This window comes from Trachemys scripta, chromosome 2 (assembly GCF_013100865.1).
Source record: "Trachemys scripta elegans isolate TJP31775 chromosome 2, CAS_Tse_1.0, whole genome shotgun sequence".
NCBI classification, from domain to species: Eukaryota; Metazoa; Chordata; order Testudines; family Emydidae; genus Trachemys; species Trachemys scripta.
Window position 1 is genome coordinate 61,599,654 of NC_048299.1, and position 16,942 is coordinate 61,616,595.

Sequence of the window (16,942 nt, forward strand, 5' to 3'; positions counted from 1 at the left end):
ATGCTACTGTTTGCAGCATTGGGTCTAAGATTGTATTTTTACATCTTGTATGCTGCTGATCACATTGATGCTTAATACATAACACCTTGCGAATAGATAAGGTACTATCCTCACAGAACAACAGCTAAGAACCTTTCTGGAGACTCACTTTCAACTGATTTGCCTAAGGTAACACAGGATGTCTATAACAGAATCAGGTTAGAATCGATCTCCTGACTCCCATTCCTTTTCTTCAGTCATTCTTCTTCCTTGTGCAGACACTAAGGGCCTGACTCAAAGCATGCTGGAGTCATTGGTGATGGTCTGTGTGGTAGTATGGTAGCTGTAAGATAAGGAAGGTAATGCACTTTTTTTGGGGGGGGGGGGGTTCCCTGCCAGTGTCCCTTTAATTCTGCATGTGCAAGACTCAAAATATCTTTTCTCCCTTGCTGTAACTTCTGATCTCTCCACCGATATCACGTCTACGAAGAACTATATATTAATAAAAGTCCTATTATAAAACCCCTTTGTAAGAAAAGTAGTTACGTGGATCAATACAATCTAGAGATGAATTAATTGGATGTGGGCACTAAAATCCCCCTAGTAATCACCATTCCTCCCAAAAGTAGTGGGGCGTTCAGATTTAGGGTGTTAGCTCAGCTCTTTAGAGAGAGAGAGAGAGAGAGAGAGAGAGCTCTTTGAAACACAAGAGGGATTAATTCCCAAAGGAGGTTCGGTGTTTGCTTCGTTTGGGTCCATCAGCCTATACACAGTATACTAGCAGCGCCGGAGTTTATTCAGCAGACTGGAACGGGTCTTGTCCCGTGCCACACTTAGTTGAATGGCGACCAACCCATCCAGTTCGGGAAACAGTCCGTGCCCAGCCCCTGCAAATCAATACAGCCTAGGGAACCCGCCTCTTTGGATTCGTCCCTGCTTCCTCCCGAAATCCATAAAGCAGGAGATTTTTTCCAAGCTGACTCACACACGCCTAATGTCAGTCCTGTCACATCCAGCTCTGCAAGCTGTTGCTTGCGCTGTTCCTGCTTTGCACTCGCCTCCCCCTCCATCCGCCCCTTCTACTGTGGCTTGCTGGCGGGGGCGGAGCCCGGGGAGGACACGCCCCCGGACACGCCTACCCCTCCACTCTCCCCCTGAACAGGGACCGCAATGATTTAGAAGTTCAGGAATCCCACGTGACGTCACCGAGGGTGATGTAATGCTTCTCTAAATAGAACGTATTGTAACCTTCTCTCAGTCCAACGTGGTTCCTTCACCCAAGCTGCTGGTCCTTTCCCTTCTACACTTGTTGGGTAAGTTCCTCTAAATACTGATCTGACTTTATGAAACTCACTTTTCAGTGCATTTAAACCCTCGCTTTCTGGACGCTTTAAAGTACTTGTGTGCATGGGACTGATCTAGGGACGGGGAGTATGTGTGAATTAACTGGGGAGCAGAGGGGGGAAGGATCTAAAGTGAGGAGGGAGAAATCTCATGAATTGCAAAGGGGTTTGTTTTGTTTTGTGGGAGTTTTGAGGGGCTAGTAAACAGTTTTTGTTATTAACCCTGGGACTGCTCCGGGGGCTGTGATAAACGGCTGTTAGTTTTTCAATTTAATTGTAATGATAGTAACCATTTGAGATTCCCCCGCTCCCGTTCCGGCTGCGATGTTTGATCAGTGAGATGCTTCTATGAAGATGGCTTTTTGAACGAGTGTGTGTGTGTGTGCATCGCTCCCTCTCACTCCTCTAAGTGACTGGGCGAGGGTGTAACAGGAATCGGGGGGTGGCGGGGGGACCGGAAAAGTTGTTGAAGCTACACGAAGCGCAGTAAGCAGGCGGAGGGAGCGGAAAGGCAGCGAGGGGAGCAACTTTGAGATTCCTCAATTCAACACACCGACCAAAAAGTTGGAAAGTTTTGAAACTCTCTGTCTCTCTCTCTCTCTCTGTGTCTGTGTGTGTGTGTGTGTGTTGAAACAAGAGCTAGCAAAGTCATTAGTATGCTGCCGGGACCGTGTGCTTGTGTATGCATGTGTGTCGAAGAACCGCTGAGATGAGATGTAGCTGCTGCTGCCATCTCCGCTGTCTTCAGGGAGCGTGTAGGTAAATATTGTTGCAAATAAATTGTAATTCTTGTTTAAGCTCTTCCGGGAGAGGATTTTTTTTAAACTAGACACAAAAGTAGAAGGTTGATGCTGCTTCCCCCCCCCACCCCCCATCTTTGCCTTATTTCTTTTCGGCATAACATCTTGTCTTGCTGCTGCTGCTGAAATGACAGCTCTTTGGCTGCTGGACTTGCTCTCAAAGTCCCCCCTCCCTTCTTGAAGCTTTCGCTTTCTTCTTAACTGAACTTGATTTCAATCGCTGCAACTTTGATTTAAGTTTTGGAAGAGTCTTCTTAGTCCAAAGTACCGGAGGCTCAGCTGCGTACGAGTTGCTGGTTTATCTGTATGTGTTGTTTCTTATATGGACTTTTATTGATAATTGCACAACAAACTGATCACCCCCCTCCCCTTCCTCATCTCCAGTCCCCACATGATGCCTATTGTTAAGGCTCAGGGCTAGAGTGGGCTGTGTGTATATTTCGTTGTTAGGTGTCTGCATCGCTATGTTTGGTTGTCTCCCCCCCACACCCCTTCTGACATATCTCAGGGAATAAGGCTGGATAGTGGGCCATTACGTCATTCTGCAGACTAGTAAGTGTTTGATTAACAGCCTTAGATACTGTAGGGTTCAGGGGGTTAGAAATGCTGACAAAGCAACTCTCCCTTTTACAATCCAACTGGCTAAGCACATCGTTTTTACACCCTCTCCTCCCCCCCAGTTCAATGCATATCTCCTTTATCCCTCCTCTGGTTTAGGTTTCTCTCTCCCTCTCTTTAGCTAAGTTTTGTCCTTCCAGAATTATAAGAGCTTCTGAAATATAAGGTGGATACCTGCTAAACTCTGCCTTTTCTCTTATTTATGTCCAGGCATGATGAGTGATCTGTCATCTCCAGGGTTTATTATAAATGTTACAGTCTGAAAGAAAAAAAGTGGTTCAAAGACATGGATAGCAATAAAATAAAATGAATGTCCATATGTGTGTCTTTTACAATTAAAATGCTTAAATAGTACTTACTTAAAACAGCATGGCCAGAGGATTTCTGTAGTTTATCAGTAGGAAACAATATACAGACAGATGAAAACAGAGGTTAGACCAAAGGACAATAGGGTTCTTGGGTTTTCCTGGAGACCATACATTTCAAAGATAACTCTTCTCCTAATCCATTAAATTACACCAGAGTTTCTTTGCCTGGTCATTTGGTGAAAATACAGTGTGTCAAATAACAGTGGAGGAAGAACTTTCTTCTAAGAAACTGTCATGCAGAAATAATCCAGAAACCAGACTGTAAAGTTTTTTTTTTAAATAAATTGTTTCTAGAGTTACAGGGTGAGAACAAAATGAAAGAAAATCTATACTCTGACACAGTTTGTGGGAATTTGTTCTGAAGTACATGCACTTTGGTAGAATTTTTTTAAAAAATTTCTGTAGAAAAATGTCTTTGGATGAAGTCAGCATTACTATGTTAAAAATACTTTTAAAATGTTAAACTTCTTATTTGTTACTCCTTAGTCCTAAAGGGAGCAGTGCAGGTTGCAAAGCACTAGAGAAAAGTGTGGTTAACGATCAGTGATTAGTGATAAGTGATTAGTGGTTTTATTCAAACTGTTACCTCTGACCAGAAGCACACATCAGAGGATTAACAGGCTCTTTAGATAAATGCTCATTAGTAGAAGGAGAAAAACGAAGATAATAGGCATGCACACAGGGACAACTTTCGAGGAAAATCATTCCTGTCTCTGGAATAATAAGCTCTATTAGCAGAAAGCCTCTTTAATTTAAAAGTTGCTTTTATCTTGTAAATCAAAGTTAGATGTAGAAGGTCACTCTGCTATTATAAGCTAAATTTTCCCATATCAACTGGATGTGGATTATCCCAGTAGTGATATTCATTTAAAGAAACTGAACATTCTCAAGTGCCAAAGCCCTGTATTTTAAGGTATCCACTTCTAATGTAGAAAGTGAAGCCTGCTGTCAGCTAACTAGATGGCGTAGTACAGTTCTCTGTGAATATATAGTTCAGGATTATAAACTGAGCAAGTTGCTGCTTGCTAGATGTCCTTCAGCACTTACTACAAAGTTGATTTTGTGCTGGGTTGGAGGCTAGACAGTTCTACAAGTTTTTAGTCACATTTTCCATGTCAGTTAATCTAGTTGAGTTAAAGGCTACTGGAAAAATTAGTCTCATTACAAAAAGAAACTGTTAGAGGCAAATAGAACTACCTGGGGATTAGCTCTTGGTTGGAACCGTGATAGTAAAGTACGAGATCTGTCTTCTATTGGTTCAATAAAATAAGATTCTGATCGTCTTAAATACAAACATAGAGAAATATACAGTGACACCTCTTCCCTGGCTATCGCTGGCAAACGGAGCTTTAAAAACAAAAAAAGTCACTAGGAGAGAAAAGTTGACTTGTTGATTGAACAAAACAACTCATTCCTGATTTTACTCTATAGATAATGGTAAGAAGTCTCTTATTTTCCTGTTAATTGACTAAGTGATCTTTAACTATTGATAAGAAAAGGATAATGTCTCGGCTTGGTTCATGCATGGTTTGTAAAGAATTAGTGTCTATTACTGTCCATAGAATTAGTAATGTTTCTGCTGTCTTTATGTCTAGACCATCAAACTTCCAAAACTTAAATGTTTTCATGTATGCATTTACCATGGGATAGGAAATAGAAATACTAAATATTTGAATTGAACAAACTGAAATTGTCTATTTATTGTAACTTTAATTGGACAATTATGAGAGGTCAGATAATATTTTATGTGATGAAGAGATTTCTTTCTAAAGACAAAGAAATTTCTTGATATTCTTGACATGAGGTTGGAAGTAACTTGGTCTACTTGGAAGGACAATAAGCTTTGCCTTGGACTATTGAATATTGGATGCCATTTATTTTAGAGATTTAAGATTTGGGAACAAAATTAGATTTTTTTAACTCGTATAAAGAACCAAATAAAGAGAACCAAATAAAAATCAATTGATAATATAGGCTATTTTACAGAAACCCAACTCTCAGAACAAGGGAAGGTCTGATCTCTTTATTTAACCTATGGGAAAAGAAAGGGAAGAAAAACAAGTATTACTACTAAAAGTGAAGGTAAAATGGGGAGAGGTTGTATCCATAATCTTGTTCACCTTACGATGCAGTGGGGCTACTTGCATGAATAAGGGGAGGAAGATTTGGCCCCATGTGTTCAAATTTGGTATTAATTTGCTCTCTGTAGTTTAGAAGAGGCTTTGAAATGTCCTAAGGTGGTTGTTTATCCTTCAGAGGGGTCTTTCGTGTGATACTGCGTTTGTGAGAGTTAGAGTTCATTCCAGTAACAATGGACCTTGCATTGGCTTGAGACAATTCTTAGGGCCCAATCCTTCTGTCGTCACTCCGGCAAATCCTTATGGATATCAGTGGCAGTTTTGCAGGAGGATTTGGCCCTTAACTATTAACAGGGCAATTTTTAAGACACTTTTTACTTCCTTCTGGGACCCCAGGCAAGATTTGTATATCTCCAACTATGCAGGATGGTATTGTTGCCCATCTTTTGACTACACTCTCTTTTGGTCAAAGATCTTTTCCCTAGAAATCTGTCACTTTGTATTTCTTTTTCTAGTTAGCAACCTCCTGGATTTACTGCAGACCTGTTGCTTTGATTTATTAATAAACCTTCTGTTTATGGATTGGCCACCTTTAAACTAAAGTAAAGCTTTATTTTAGTCCAAATGAACTTTTTCTGGAATAACCCTCACTATACATGAAATTAATTTTGCTTTATTTTTTGGAATAACGTAATAAAATTGCCACCTATTTAAAGTAGTGTTCAGTTACTCAGGTCTCTAATTTAACAAAATGGGAATTTTTCTCAAGTAGAGACTATAACCATTTGTTACATATATACCTCAATCGACGGAGTTGCTTGAGACATGGACCCATTAACGATAGAGAGCAACAGGTCTTTCAGCTATGCATACAGCTCTGTTTCTGTGTTGACTAAATGAACTTGTATTTAGCTGACTTGAATTTTGTTTGGGCCAACTTTTCACATATAAACTTTCATCACAATAAGCTGGTAACATCTTTTAGTGGAATCATTGAAAACATTTTTGAGATTCACACTCTTGCTGACTTTGACTCAGTCATAAGTGATATTGTCACGGCTGATCAATCGGCTAGTTGTCCTGGTGACCATTCTATTGTATCCCAACATATGATTTCTGCAGGTTGTTTTTCTCTGAGAAAGTGCTATATGTCATGTAACCTGTGCTATTTGTCTCTGAGAAAGTTTGATTGCAAAGAAAAACGTAGTAAATTCTATAAGATACAGGCAAGTAGTTCTTTGTTAGAGATGTACTTGAAGAGTTCTTTGTTTTTCTGCATTTTAAAAACATTATTATAATAAACAGTCACAAAATTAATGCAACTTTAGCTTTTAGTAACTTTTAGCCTTAGCCTTCAGCACACTTTTTTTCCTCCTACTACAAATTGCGTTGCTACATCAATTTAAAATCTTTAAAAGATTGTTCTTTAAGGTAGACAAAACAATTATCTCAATTTCTTTTCTTGTCTAATTTGAATATTAACCACATTACAGGAATAAGATCAGTGCTTTTACAGATTTGTGGTACAGTTTTACATACCTATGTATAATGTGAATATATTTCTGTGAACGTCTCAAAATTACATTTCTGTAAAAATAAATATAGGTATACTCTCTGATATACTCAATGTATAAGTAATAATTGTTGTTGTAAGACACTTTCTGAAGCAAAAATACTGTGGTATGTTGTTTTAGCCAAGTAATTATTTTGTTTGTACACTGATCATTTACCTATACCACGGCACTGGTTGACGTGGTAACTCTGGCACTTCTAAAATAATAGCATGTCTAGTCTTTTCACTAAAGTTATTTTACTGTATAATTAAAAATATTGGCATTCAGCATTTTTTCTGTTACCCATCAAAGCTTCATTAATGGGAACTGCAGCTGCAAATCTGGATTTAGAGATTTTTAGAGAGATGGCTGTATCTGTTTTGTAGATTTCAAGATGGTGATACCAAATACTGTTTTATAAACAAGAAGAGATTGACTAAGGATTTTATTGAGGGCTCTAGGATTTTCAAAGTAAAACATTCAAAGCTTAGTACAATTTCCTTAGCTTACTAGCTGTTATGCTTTGGTTTTTGTTTCTGTCTTCGTTTTTGAGAATCCACTCAAGAAGTCAATCCCCCACATGCTTCAAAATAAATATTTCAGAAAGTTACACTTACTAGTGTTTGTTTAATTTTCCTGTTTAGAATCTCATATTTTGAGTTAATTAGGACTTGCTATTGTGGCAGCATTCTGTTCAAGCTGATCTTAGGATGTGGCAATATAATCCTTCATAGTAAGGGGACTCCAGTAGACTGATTAAAACTTACTAGAATGCCCTTAGTGGGGAGGCCCGAAGAGAGAGGCAAGCGTAAGGGAATTTCAGTTTCAGTAAGAAAACTATCCACAAATGCTGTAATAACTTTAACAGAATAAGAGCCTTATTTTGCTTTCCTTGGGCACCCAAAACTCCCATTGATTTCAGTGGGAGTCCTGGGTACCCAAGGAATTCAACCGTTTGGTGTTTTTATGCATACTTTGGCCATTTGATGATCACCCCTTAATATGTATTCTATTTCTTACATCTGAATACACTTTAAATAATAATTGTTTTCTTTTCCACTTCTTTGCTGTCTTCTACAAGTGACGTTTTCTAATACTACCATCCTCATCTGCCCTCCATTTCAATTCCTTTCCTTCCCAACGACTTTGTATCGCTGGGGCACTTGATTTCAGTGGAGTGATCTGGGCGATCTCAATAATTATTTATGTTTGAAGTTTTCCAACTATCAGTCCATGGTACTGAGGTTACTCTGGTTGGCTCAGTGACATATTTTTTGTGTGCGTTTTATTTGGTAGGAAACAGAGGGCTTCAGAGAAATTATTTAAATAAGTTGAAAAATCTTTTCCCTACAGTTTGACAGTAGCAGCCTTTTTACCTGTTGCAATGTAGGTTCATGGACGCCAGGACGCCACTACTGCACATGATATGTGATATGGCATCATTTATAGCTGTTCACAAGTACTTAGAAAGTCATTTGACTAATGTGGGAAATAAAGAGGGGCCAGCAGTTCCCAGATTTTTGTTCTTCAATACCTGACTGGCAAGACTTGAGTAATGGTAGCTAATATAAAACATTCAACACAGGGGGCTCTGTAGCACAATAAATGGAATTTAAGATTAGACTGAGGATATGTTGCATGAAGTGGCTATAGCAGGATGAGCTAAACTGAGGCATTACCTGGAGTACTCAAGTAAACTGCTAACTAGTGTGTGTGTGTGTGTATGTCCATATTGCACCTGCTACTTTTTCTCCCTTAAAATGTTTGTAAGTGAGCGGATGTGTTTGGGCACTTACATATCCATGTAACAGTATTTTACCTAATTAAGCAGCAAGACACTCCAAGGTGTGAATTATTGTATTAATGTTATTAATTCATAGTGTATGTGTTGGGCATTGAGGTTACAAAACCAATTGCCATTAGTGCAATGAGGTGTGAATTAGCACACCATTATTCACACTTTAGTGTTTACTGCAACTATATAATTATATTTTAAGTAATATTTATATTAAGTGATGAAGCTCATAAATTGTGAGTAGCAAATCATGGTGTATTTATAGTCACCACTCAGAATTAGTTTTAGTCAGTCAGATCCGTCCCAGTGAAGTCAATGGGCATAATTGTCACTAAACTCAAATGGGAGTAGGTGCAGGCTCTTAAGGTGGATCTGTAAAAGTGGATATGGATATATACATATGTGTGCATATGTATATATAGAGTAAATGTGTGTGTTTAGATATACAAAACCATTCTATACTGTTTATATTAGAAACTCAAATTTTATCTACCTTGGAACAATCTGTGGTGACTGGAGAAATAGCAAAATTAAGATATAGCAAAAAAGTGAAAGCTGAGCAGTAGAGAGGGGAAGGGATTTTTAGTCCAATTGTTTAGAACTCTTTTTTGTTGCTGTGAACATTTAACCACTTAATTTCAATGTTTAATGAAGGTCGGAGATAAAATTAATCTTTGTTTAAAGATTCAATGTTCCCACAAATTCTGTTCTCAACATTGACTTCTCCAGAGACTTCCCTTGGTGTCCAGGTAATCTTCCAGCAAGACTAGGGAGGCTTAAATTTTATATTTTTATGCTTTAAAAAAACAAGCTGGGGAATTATTACTCTTTTTCCCCCATCACCATGTTCCCAAAGACATGCGCACACACACACATATATCCGGTGTATATTATTTTAAATGGATAGGCAGTAGAAAAGGGTTAAAAGAACAGATTAAAAGGTTAGGAAGATCAAAACTAGACCAACTTTTTAAAATTCTGATCTGTCTTTCATTCCCTTGCCTTAATAAACTAGTGTGTTCACATGAGATGAAGAGAAAAAAGATTTAGCAAGGAAAAAGATTTTAATTTCAGGTGTCCAAAGCATTATTGCAGAAAGTGACGGAAAATAATATTTTTAATATTTTGGAAACATCCTTGACAGGGACCTCTAAATGACACAAATGTTTTCTAAATAACATATGAAACCGGAAAGAAAGGATCAAATGAAGATCTATAAAAGTGTAAAGATACTTTTGTTATGGTAGAAACCAAAAATATTAATCATAATAGGGCCTAAAAGTGTTCTCTCACACTGATATAAATCAGGAGCAACTCTGCTGAAAGCAGAGGAGTTACACTGGAGTTTCTCTTGTGAGAGGAGAATTAGATTCATGGGGTATATTCTGAATGCAGTGTATCAATTTGTCAGTTGTGTGTTTGTGCAAATCCTATTATTAAAGCAAAAGCTGAGTCATCAAGTTGAGGATGTCTGTTTCTTCTAAATGAACATGTTTGTATAGCTTTCCTTCTATTGTGACAACTCTTACTGTGTCTGGGGAGAGGGAAATATTGAGAATACTTACTTTCGTGCTCAATTCATATTCCTTCCACTCTATCTCTTCCTCTCACAAGTTTTATGTGTAGGTGCTCCATCTACTTACACTGGCCCCAACAGTCACCACTGTGGCCTCAGGCTTGTATAACATATACCAAAATCCCACTAGGTTTTTCAGTTAACCATAGGCGAAGAATTTGACCCTTAGCACTGGCGTAGATTTTGCTCTTAATTACACTATTGTGAATCTGGGGTAGCTCTATTGACTTCAATACAATCATATTTGTGTGAAAACAGGTTAAGCAAGATGAGGATAGGGCCTAATATTTTCTTATTCGGAATGTTAGTTCACTTTCCTGTAGCCCCATGGACTTATAATATTTTGATTGGTGGCAAGATTTTTTCACACTTCTGAAGGAATGCTTTTGTTCTATTGTATGTCATCACAGTTACGGCCCAGGACACTTGCAAATAAGACACTTGCTACATGCTAGAGTTGCAATCTAAAGAATAATTAAACAAATATGTTTACACAGCAGACTTCAATGTGTGCGGAAGCAACTGACCTGATGCTCTGATATACAGAGTCAAGATGAGAAATTTTAACATATGTGGCCAGATCTTTGCTGTTGTAAATCTGTGTGGCTCCATTGGCTTAAATGAAATGGAACCAGGTGAGGATCTGGCCCATAGTGTTAGCAAAACTGCACACAGTAGGTAACTTTTGCATATTCTCTTTTGTAAGAGGATACTGCAAAGAGTTTTAAGCCTCATAACTGAAACTGATGGGGAAAGATCCTCCAGATTAGATGATATAATAATAATAATAAACCCTATTATTCCTTGCCAAAATGTTTTTAAAAGCACTATTTAAGCACACGTTGTTTTGTGTCCCCCCTGCTGGCTCTGCAGTTGACTAAATCATTATTCTCAGAGCAATGCTGTGCTGAGGTCATCAGTGATGATGGTGTGAAAACGAACAAGTTTTAGCATGAGAAGTTACTATATAATTTGACAGGGATGTTGTCTGCTCCAAAACATCCACATTAATTTCCGCTCCAATCTAAGCAAAAAAGAAGAAAACAGATTGGTTGACTCATAACAAATACATATTCTAGTTTCTGCTATGCTGGTGTAAATCTAAGATCACTTCACTTGAAAGAAGTTTGTTTAGACTTACAGTGATGTAGCTGAGAACAGAATTTGGACCGATGCTTTTATTTGAGAAATCAAGGCCTGAATTCCACTCCCACTCATGTAGGTGTAAATCAGGAGTAACACCACTGACTTGAATAGCTTCTATTTTACACCAATGAAATTGAGAGCATAAGTTCTTACCCCCATGTGGTTTTGAAGGTAGCTTCTCAAAATAGTGTTGATCTGAGAGGAGTCAACTGCACTAGTCATCTGAGTGGGCGATAGCTTTGAAACCTAATGATGACATTTAAATGTTTTGCTCAGCTCTTTTCTGCAGAAATATTCACCTGTGTTCTTATTCATTGTAGTAGGATATAGACATGGGCATTGAGAGCATTGTTGGGTGGATAGTTCTTGTGAAAAGATAGTAGGATGAGAAACATGGAGATCCAGACCCTTTATTCCTAAATTTCAAGTCACTTCCCTCTCTCTGGGGACAAGCTTGGAAAAAAAAGATACATCTCCCTAGTGCCACAAGCTGAAACTGAACATCTGTGCCAAGATACCAAATGCATTTTTGTGGATGCCAAAAGTCCCAGCTGTCTCCTGCTTAGTTGCCTCCTGACAACTTCTATTATGCATTGTCAATACAAAATCTTACAGTATATTGAAAAGTTAGGGGTAACGCATGGGAAAAACTTTCCAAAATTTAAGATGAATATGGAAATTAAATTCAAAATACCTAGTGCAAGGGATAGTACAGTGACTTTATTAGTGAATTGAACATGAAAATAGAAATACAAATCTGTTTGTTGAATTCTCTGTGACAGTTTCAGGTAGTTTCTGTGTGCTGCAGAGTACATTGCCAATGTTCCACAGAAGCCATGATACCTTGCAGCGAAATTTAGGACCAGTGTATTGCAGAGAACATAGTCACTGCTAGTGCACTCTCTGTTAATAGAGCACCCTCTAGATCAGTGGTTCTCAACCAGGGGTACACATACGGCTGGTGGTATGCAGATATCTTCTGGGGGTACATCACCTCATCTAGATATTTGCCTAGTTTTACAACAGGCTACATAAAAAAGCACTAGTGAAGTCAGTACAAACTCAAATTTCATACAGAGAATGACACGTTTACACTGCTCTATATATTATACACTGAAATGTAAGTACAAATTTATATTCCAATTGATTTATTTTATAATTACATGGTAAAATGAGAAAGTAAGCAATTTTTCGGTAATAGTGTGCTGTGACACTTCTGTATTTTTAGGTCTGATTTTGTAAACAAATAGTTTGTAAGTGAGGTGAAACTTGGGGTACACAAGACAAATCAGACGCCTGAAAGGGGTACAGTAGTCTGGAAAGGTTGAGAGCCACTGCTCTATGTGTTGCTTGTATAGTCTCTCTTCTCACAGCACTGCAGGCCTTCAAATAAATTTCTTATTTGTATCCACCACTCTTACACAAAAATGGGCAGTTCCATGTCTCAAATGTAGACTATATGTTGTAAAATATTCTTTATAACATTTCTGTTACTGAAGGGCAAAACCAAGGCTGTAATCCTGGAAACTGTTTTGCCTGGGTAGACCCCTGCACTTGCAGGGAATAATTCTCAGGATGAGGGCCTAAAATATTCAATTTACTATGGAAATAATAGCAAGCCATAAATGATTGTTTTTAAAATAGTTAAGTGAATGTGCTAAAAGCCATGCCACTTTTTTTTATAATTGAGTAGCCTTTTCCCAACACACCTACTTTAGTATTACATCTCTCTTAACAAACAAACAAACAAACAAACAGTATGAACATTCCAGTGCCCACCAACAACCCTCTGATAATGTACAGTTCTAGAGCCAAATCCTGCTTGTCACACTCAATATGCATTTGTGAGGTGAACATGATATGGTCTCTAAATTTAAAGGCTTTCACAATTTCTCTCCCCTCTTGCCCATCCATATTATCATCTCAAACAGGATCTCCTACCTCTAACGCAGGATTTCTCTTTACCACTGTCCATTCCTGAGTTGAATGTCATGGACAGCACTGGACAGGGCTAATGATCTGTGATTGGGGACGTAGCTAGAGTTGTGGGCTTCAGGGGGAAGACAACGGGCAGTCCTTACCAAGCTGCACAAATAATCTGTCTAGAGGAATTCAGGCTGCATTAACTATTTGTTGCCCCTTCTGCACTGCATAATCCTATTGGAGTGAGTGTGTATGGTGATGGGTAGTGTAAGACAGATGAAAGCGTCACTGAAATTATGCTGATTGTGAGGTGGAGAGAGTGGGGGGTGGTCCCTCTATTGATGTGGAGGCCCTGTGTCTTCAGAAGATCCCCCAGGATTTTCTCTGATTGCCCCCGGGGTTGGGGCAGGAGGGAATTACCTTCCATTACTAGCTTAATGGAGTTGGGAGAAGCTGTAGACATGCTATATTTTGATTCTAGGATGGCTTCTGACACAGTCCCAACTAACATTCTCATAAACAAACTAGGGAAATGTCTACATGAAAGTACTAGAAGTACATAACTGGTTGAAAGACCATATTCAAATAGTAGTTATCAATGGTTTGCTGTCAAACTGTGAGGGTGTATATAGTAGGGTCCTGCAGAAGACTGTCCTGGGTCTGGTACTAGTCAATATTTTCATTAATGACTTTGGAAATTGGAGTGGAGAGTTTGTTTATATAATTTGCAGATGACACCCATCAGATTGCAAGTACTTTGGAGTACAGGATTAGAATTTAAAATGACCTTGACAAATTGGAGAATTGGCCAAATACAAATGCAAAGAGAAATACAAAGTACTTCACCTAGGAAGGAAAAATCAAATGCACAACTACAAAATGGACAATAACTGGTTAGGTAGAAGTACTGCGGGAAAGGATCTGGGTCTTATAGTAGATCACAAATTGAATACGAGTCAATAAAGTGACGCAGTTGCAAAAAAGGCTAATATTCTGGGGTGTATTAACAGGAGTGTCGATGTAAGACATGGGAGCTAATTATTCCACTCTCGGCACTGATGAGGGCTCAGCTGGGGTACTGTGTCCAGTTCTGGGTGCTACACTCTAGGAAAGATGTGGACAAACTGGAGAGAGTCCAGAGGAGAGCAAGAAAAATTATGGGTTTAGGAAACCACACCTATGAAGAAAAGTCTTTTTTAAAAAAATAGGTGTGTTTAGTTTTGAGAAAAGAAAACCGAAAGGGGGACCAGATGTCAGTCTTCAAATATTTTAAGGGCTGTTATAAAGAGGACAGTGATTAATTGTTCTTCATGTGCACTGAAAGTATGACCAGTAATAGAGTGCTTAATCTGTACCAAGGGAGATTTAGGTTAGATATTAGGAAAAACTTTCTAACTATAAAGATAGTTAAGAACTGGAATAAGCTTCCAAGGGAGGTTGTAGAATCCCTGTCATGGGAGATTTTTAAGAATGGGTTAGACAAACACCTATCAGGGATGGTCTAGGTGTATATGGTCCTGCCTCAATGTAGTGGGCTAAAAAGCAAGTTATAGGAAAATCTACCATTTTATAGGGGAAAAATTCTTAATTTGCTCTGGGGACTTTAGTTCTTCAGTTGTTATCACAGTGGTGATGCAAGACATGATCTTGGAGGCATAGATGCCAACTTTCTCCGGCGCCGGTGGGTGCCTCCGGCCCCGCCCCGATTCCACCCCATTCCAGCCCCATCCCCAAAGTCCCCGCCCTAACTCTGCCCCTCCCTGCTCCTATTGGATCCCTTCCCCAAATCCCCGCCCCAGCCCCGCCTCTTCCCCCAGCGTGCCACATTCCCCCTCTTCTCCCTGCCCTGCGAATCGGCTGTTTTGCGGCACAAGGGCTGGGAGGGAGGTGGGAGAAGCAGGATGTGGCGGCGCACTTGCAGCGGAGGTGGAGGTGAGGTGAGCTGGAGCAGGGGGGTAGGGCGGGGCTACAGGGAGCTGCCGATGGGTGCTGAGCACTCACCAATTTTTTTCTGTGGGTGCTCCAGTCCCGGAGCACCCACGGAGTCGGTGCCTATGCTTGGAGGCAGGGTCGGCTCCAACATTTCTGCCATCCCAAGCAAAAAAAAAAAAAAAAAGCCACGATTGGCGGCGGCAGTTCAGCAGCAGGTCCTTCGCTTCTAGAGGGAGTGAGGGACCTGCCGCCCCCGAATTGTCACAGGTGCCGCCCCTCTCCGTTGGCCTCCCCAAGCACCTGCTTGTTAAGCTGGTGCCTGGAGCCAGCCCTGCTTGGAGGGAGTTTGGGGGTATGTGTACTCTGTTATTAAAATTGTAATAACATTTGTTGCAGTTCACATTACAAAATTGGTAAAGTACGTAGCTCAGTGGTTTGAGCATTGGCCTGCTAAACCCAGGGTTGTGAATTCAATCCTTGAGGGGGCCACTTAGGGATTTGGGGCAAAATCAGTACTTGGTCCTGCTAGTGAAGGCAGGGGGCTGGACTCGATGACCTTTCAAGGTCCCTTCCAGTTCTAGGAGATAGGATATCTCCATTTATTTATTAGTTTTAATATAAATGTTTTGAATATTATGTACACAGAATATTTTTCCATACTTCAACATTTCTAACAAAACACTGAATATGTTTGAAACTTTAGCTTATTCACACTTCCTAATCATAAGTCTCTCTGTTTCCTTGTCAGCACCCCTTTTTTTGGTATTTCTCTGGACACCTTTATCTAATATCTCCGGAGGTTAACCTTTGGCATGATCTATTACTTGCATCTTACTGCTTTTAACAAGGTGAAAAGAGGTCAGTTTCAATAAAGGGCAGGCATTATTAGGAGACTTCTGCAGAAGTTCTTGGTGGCCTGTCTATCTTGCAGCACTGGGTGCAATATATTTCAGAAACGCCTATAGTGCAAAGAAGGAAATACTCATTCAGATGAATGATTTCTGTTACCCTGGAAAAGTGGTCACTACTTTCACAAGAGAGCTGCAGGCTGTTTCTCTTCAGAGGCCACAGATCATTCCTGCTCCCACGGGACACTATGGGAGTTTTGTCATTGACTTCAATTGGACCAGGATTGGGCCTATTATGTCTTAATTAAGTTACAGTTAAATGGATCATACAGCATGTACTTCATAATCAGTGTTGGCTTGTGGTGCTGTAGCTTCATTACCTCAGCTATATCAGAGATTCTCAACCCTTTTGTTTCTGAGGCCCCTCCAGCATGCGATAAAAACTCCACGGCCCACCTGTTTTACAACAACTGATTTTCTGCATATAAAAGCCAGGGCCGGCGTTAGGGGGTAGCAAACAGGGAAATTGCTTGGGGCCCCCATGCCACAGGGAGCCCCATGAAGCTAAGCTGCTCAGGCTTCGGCTTCAGCCCCTGGTGGTGGGGCTCAGGGACTTGGGCTTCAGCCCCATGCAGTGGAGCTTTGGCTTTCTGCCCTGGGCCCCAGTGAGTCTGATGCTGGCCCTGCTTGATGGACCCCTTGAAACCTGCTCGTGGCCCCCCCAGGGGGCCCCAGACCCCTGGCTGAGACCCACTGAGCTATATAACTATTTTTTTTTTACTATTCAGAATATGCTGAATTCTTCTAGATATTGTTTCAAAAATGAAGAACATAAATGGACTGGAAATATTCATGTAACTTTTTTCACTTGATTAATGAGGCAGAATTTGTCTTGGACTGTGATCTTGAAGTACAAAGATTGTGAAGTCACACACCATGTCAAATAAGTAACTCTAATAATCTGTACAAGGAAAGTATTTGAC

General features: G+C 39.8%; 1 protein-coding gene across 3 annotated transcripts in view; it reads left to right on the forward strand.

Annotated features, from left to right (window-relative positions):
* The first annotated feature begins 1,242 nt into the window (after positions 1 to 1,242).
* The window catches only part of CREB5 (cAMP responsive element binding protein 5), a 350,697-nt gene continuing 334,997 nt past the window's right edge, over positions 1,243 to 16,942 (forward strand). The window contains exons 1-2 of one of the 3 annotated variants that reach the window (XM_034760699.1): positions 1,243 to 1,292; positions 1,960 to 2,081. The gene's annotated coding sequence lies outside the window, so the exon portion shown is untranslated. The remainder of the gene's footprint in view (positions 1,293 to 1,959; positions 2,082 to 16,942) is intronic. The other 2 variants (XM_034760700.1, XM_034760702.1) reach the window with 2 other exon arrangements.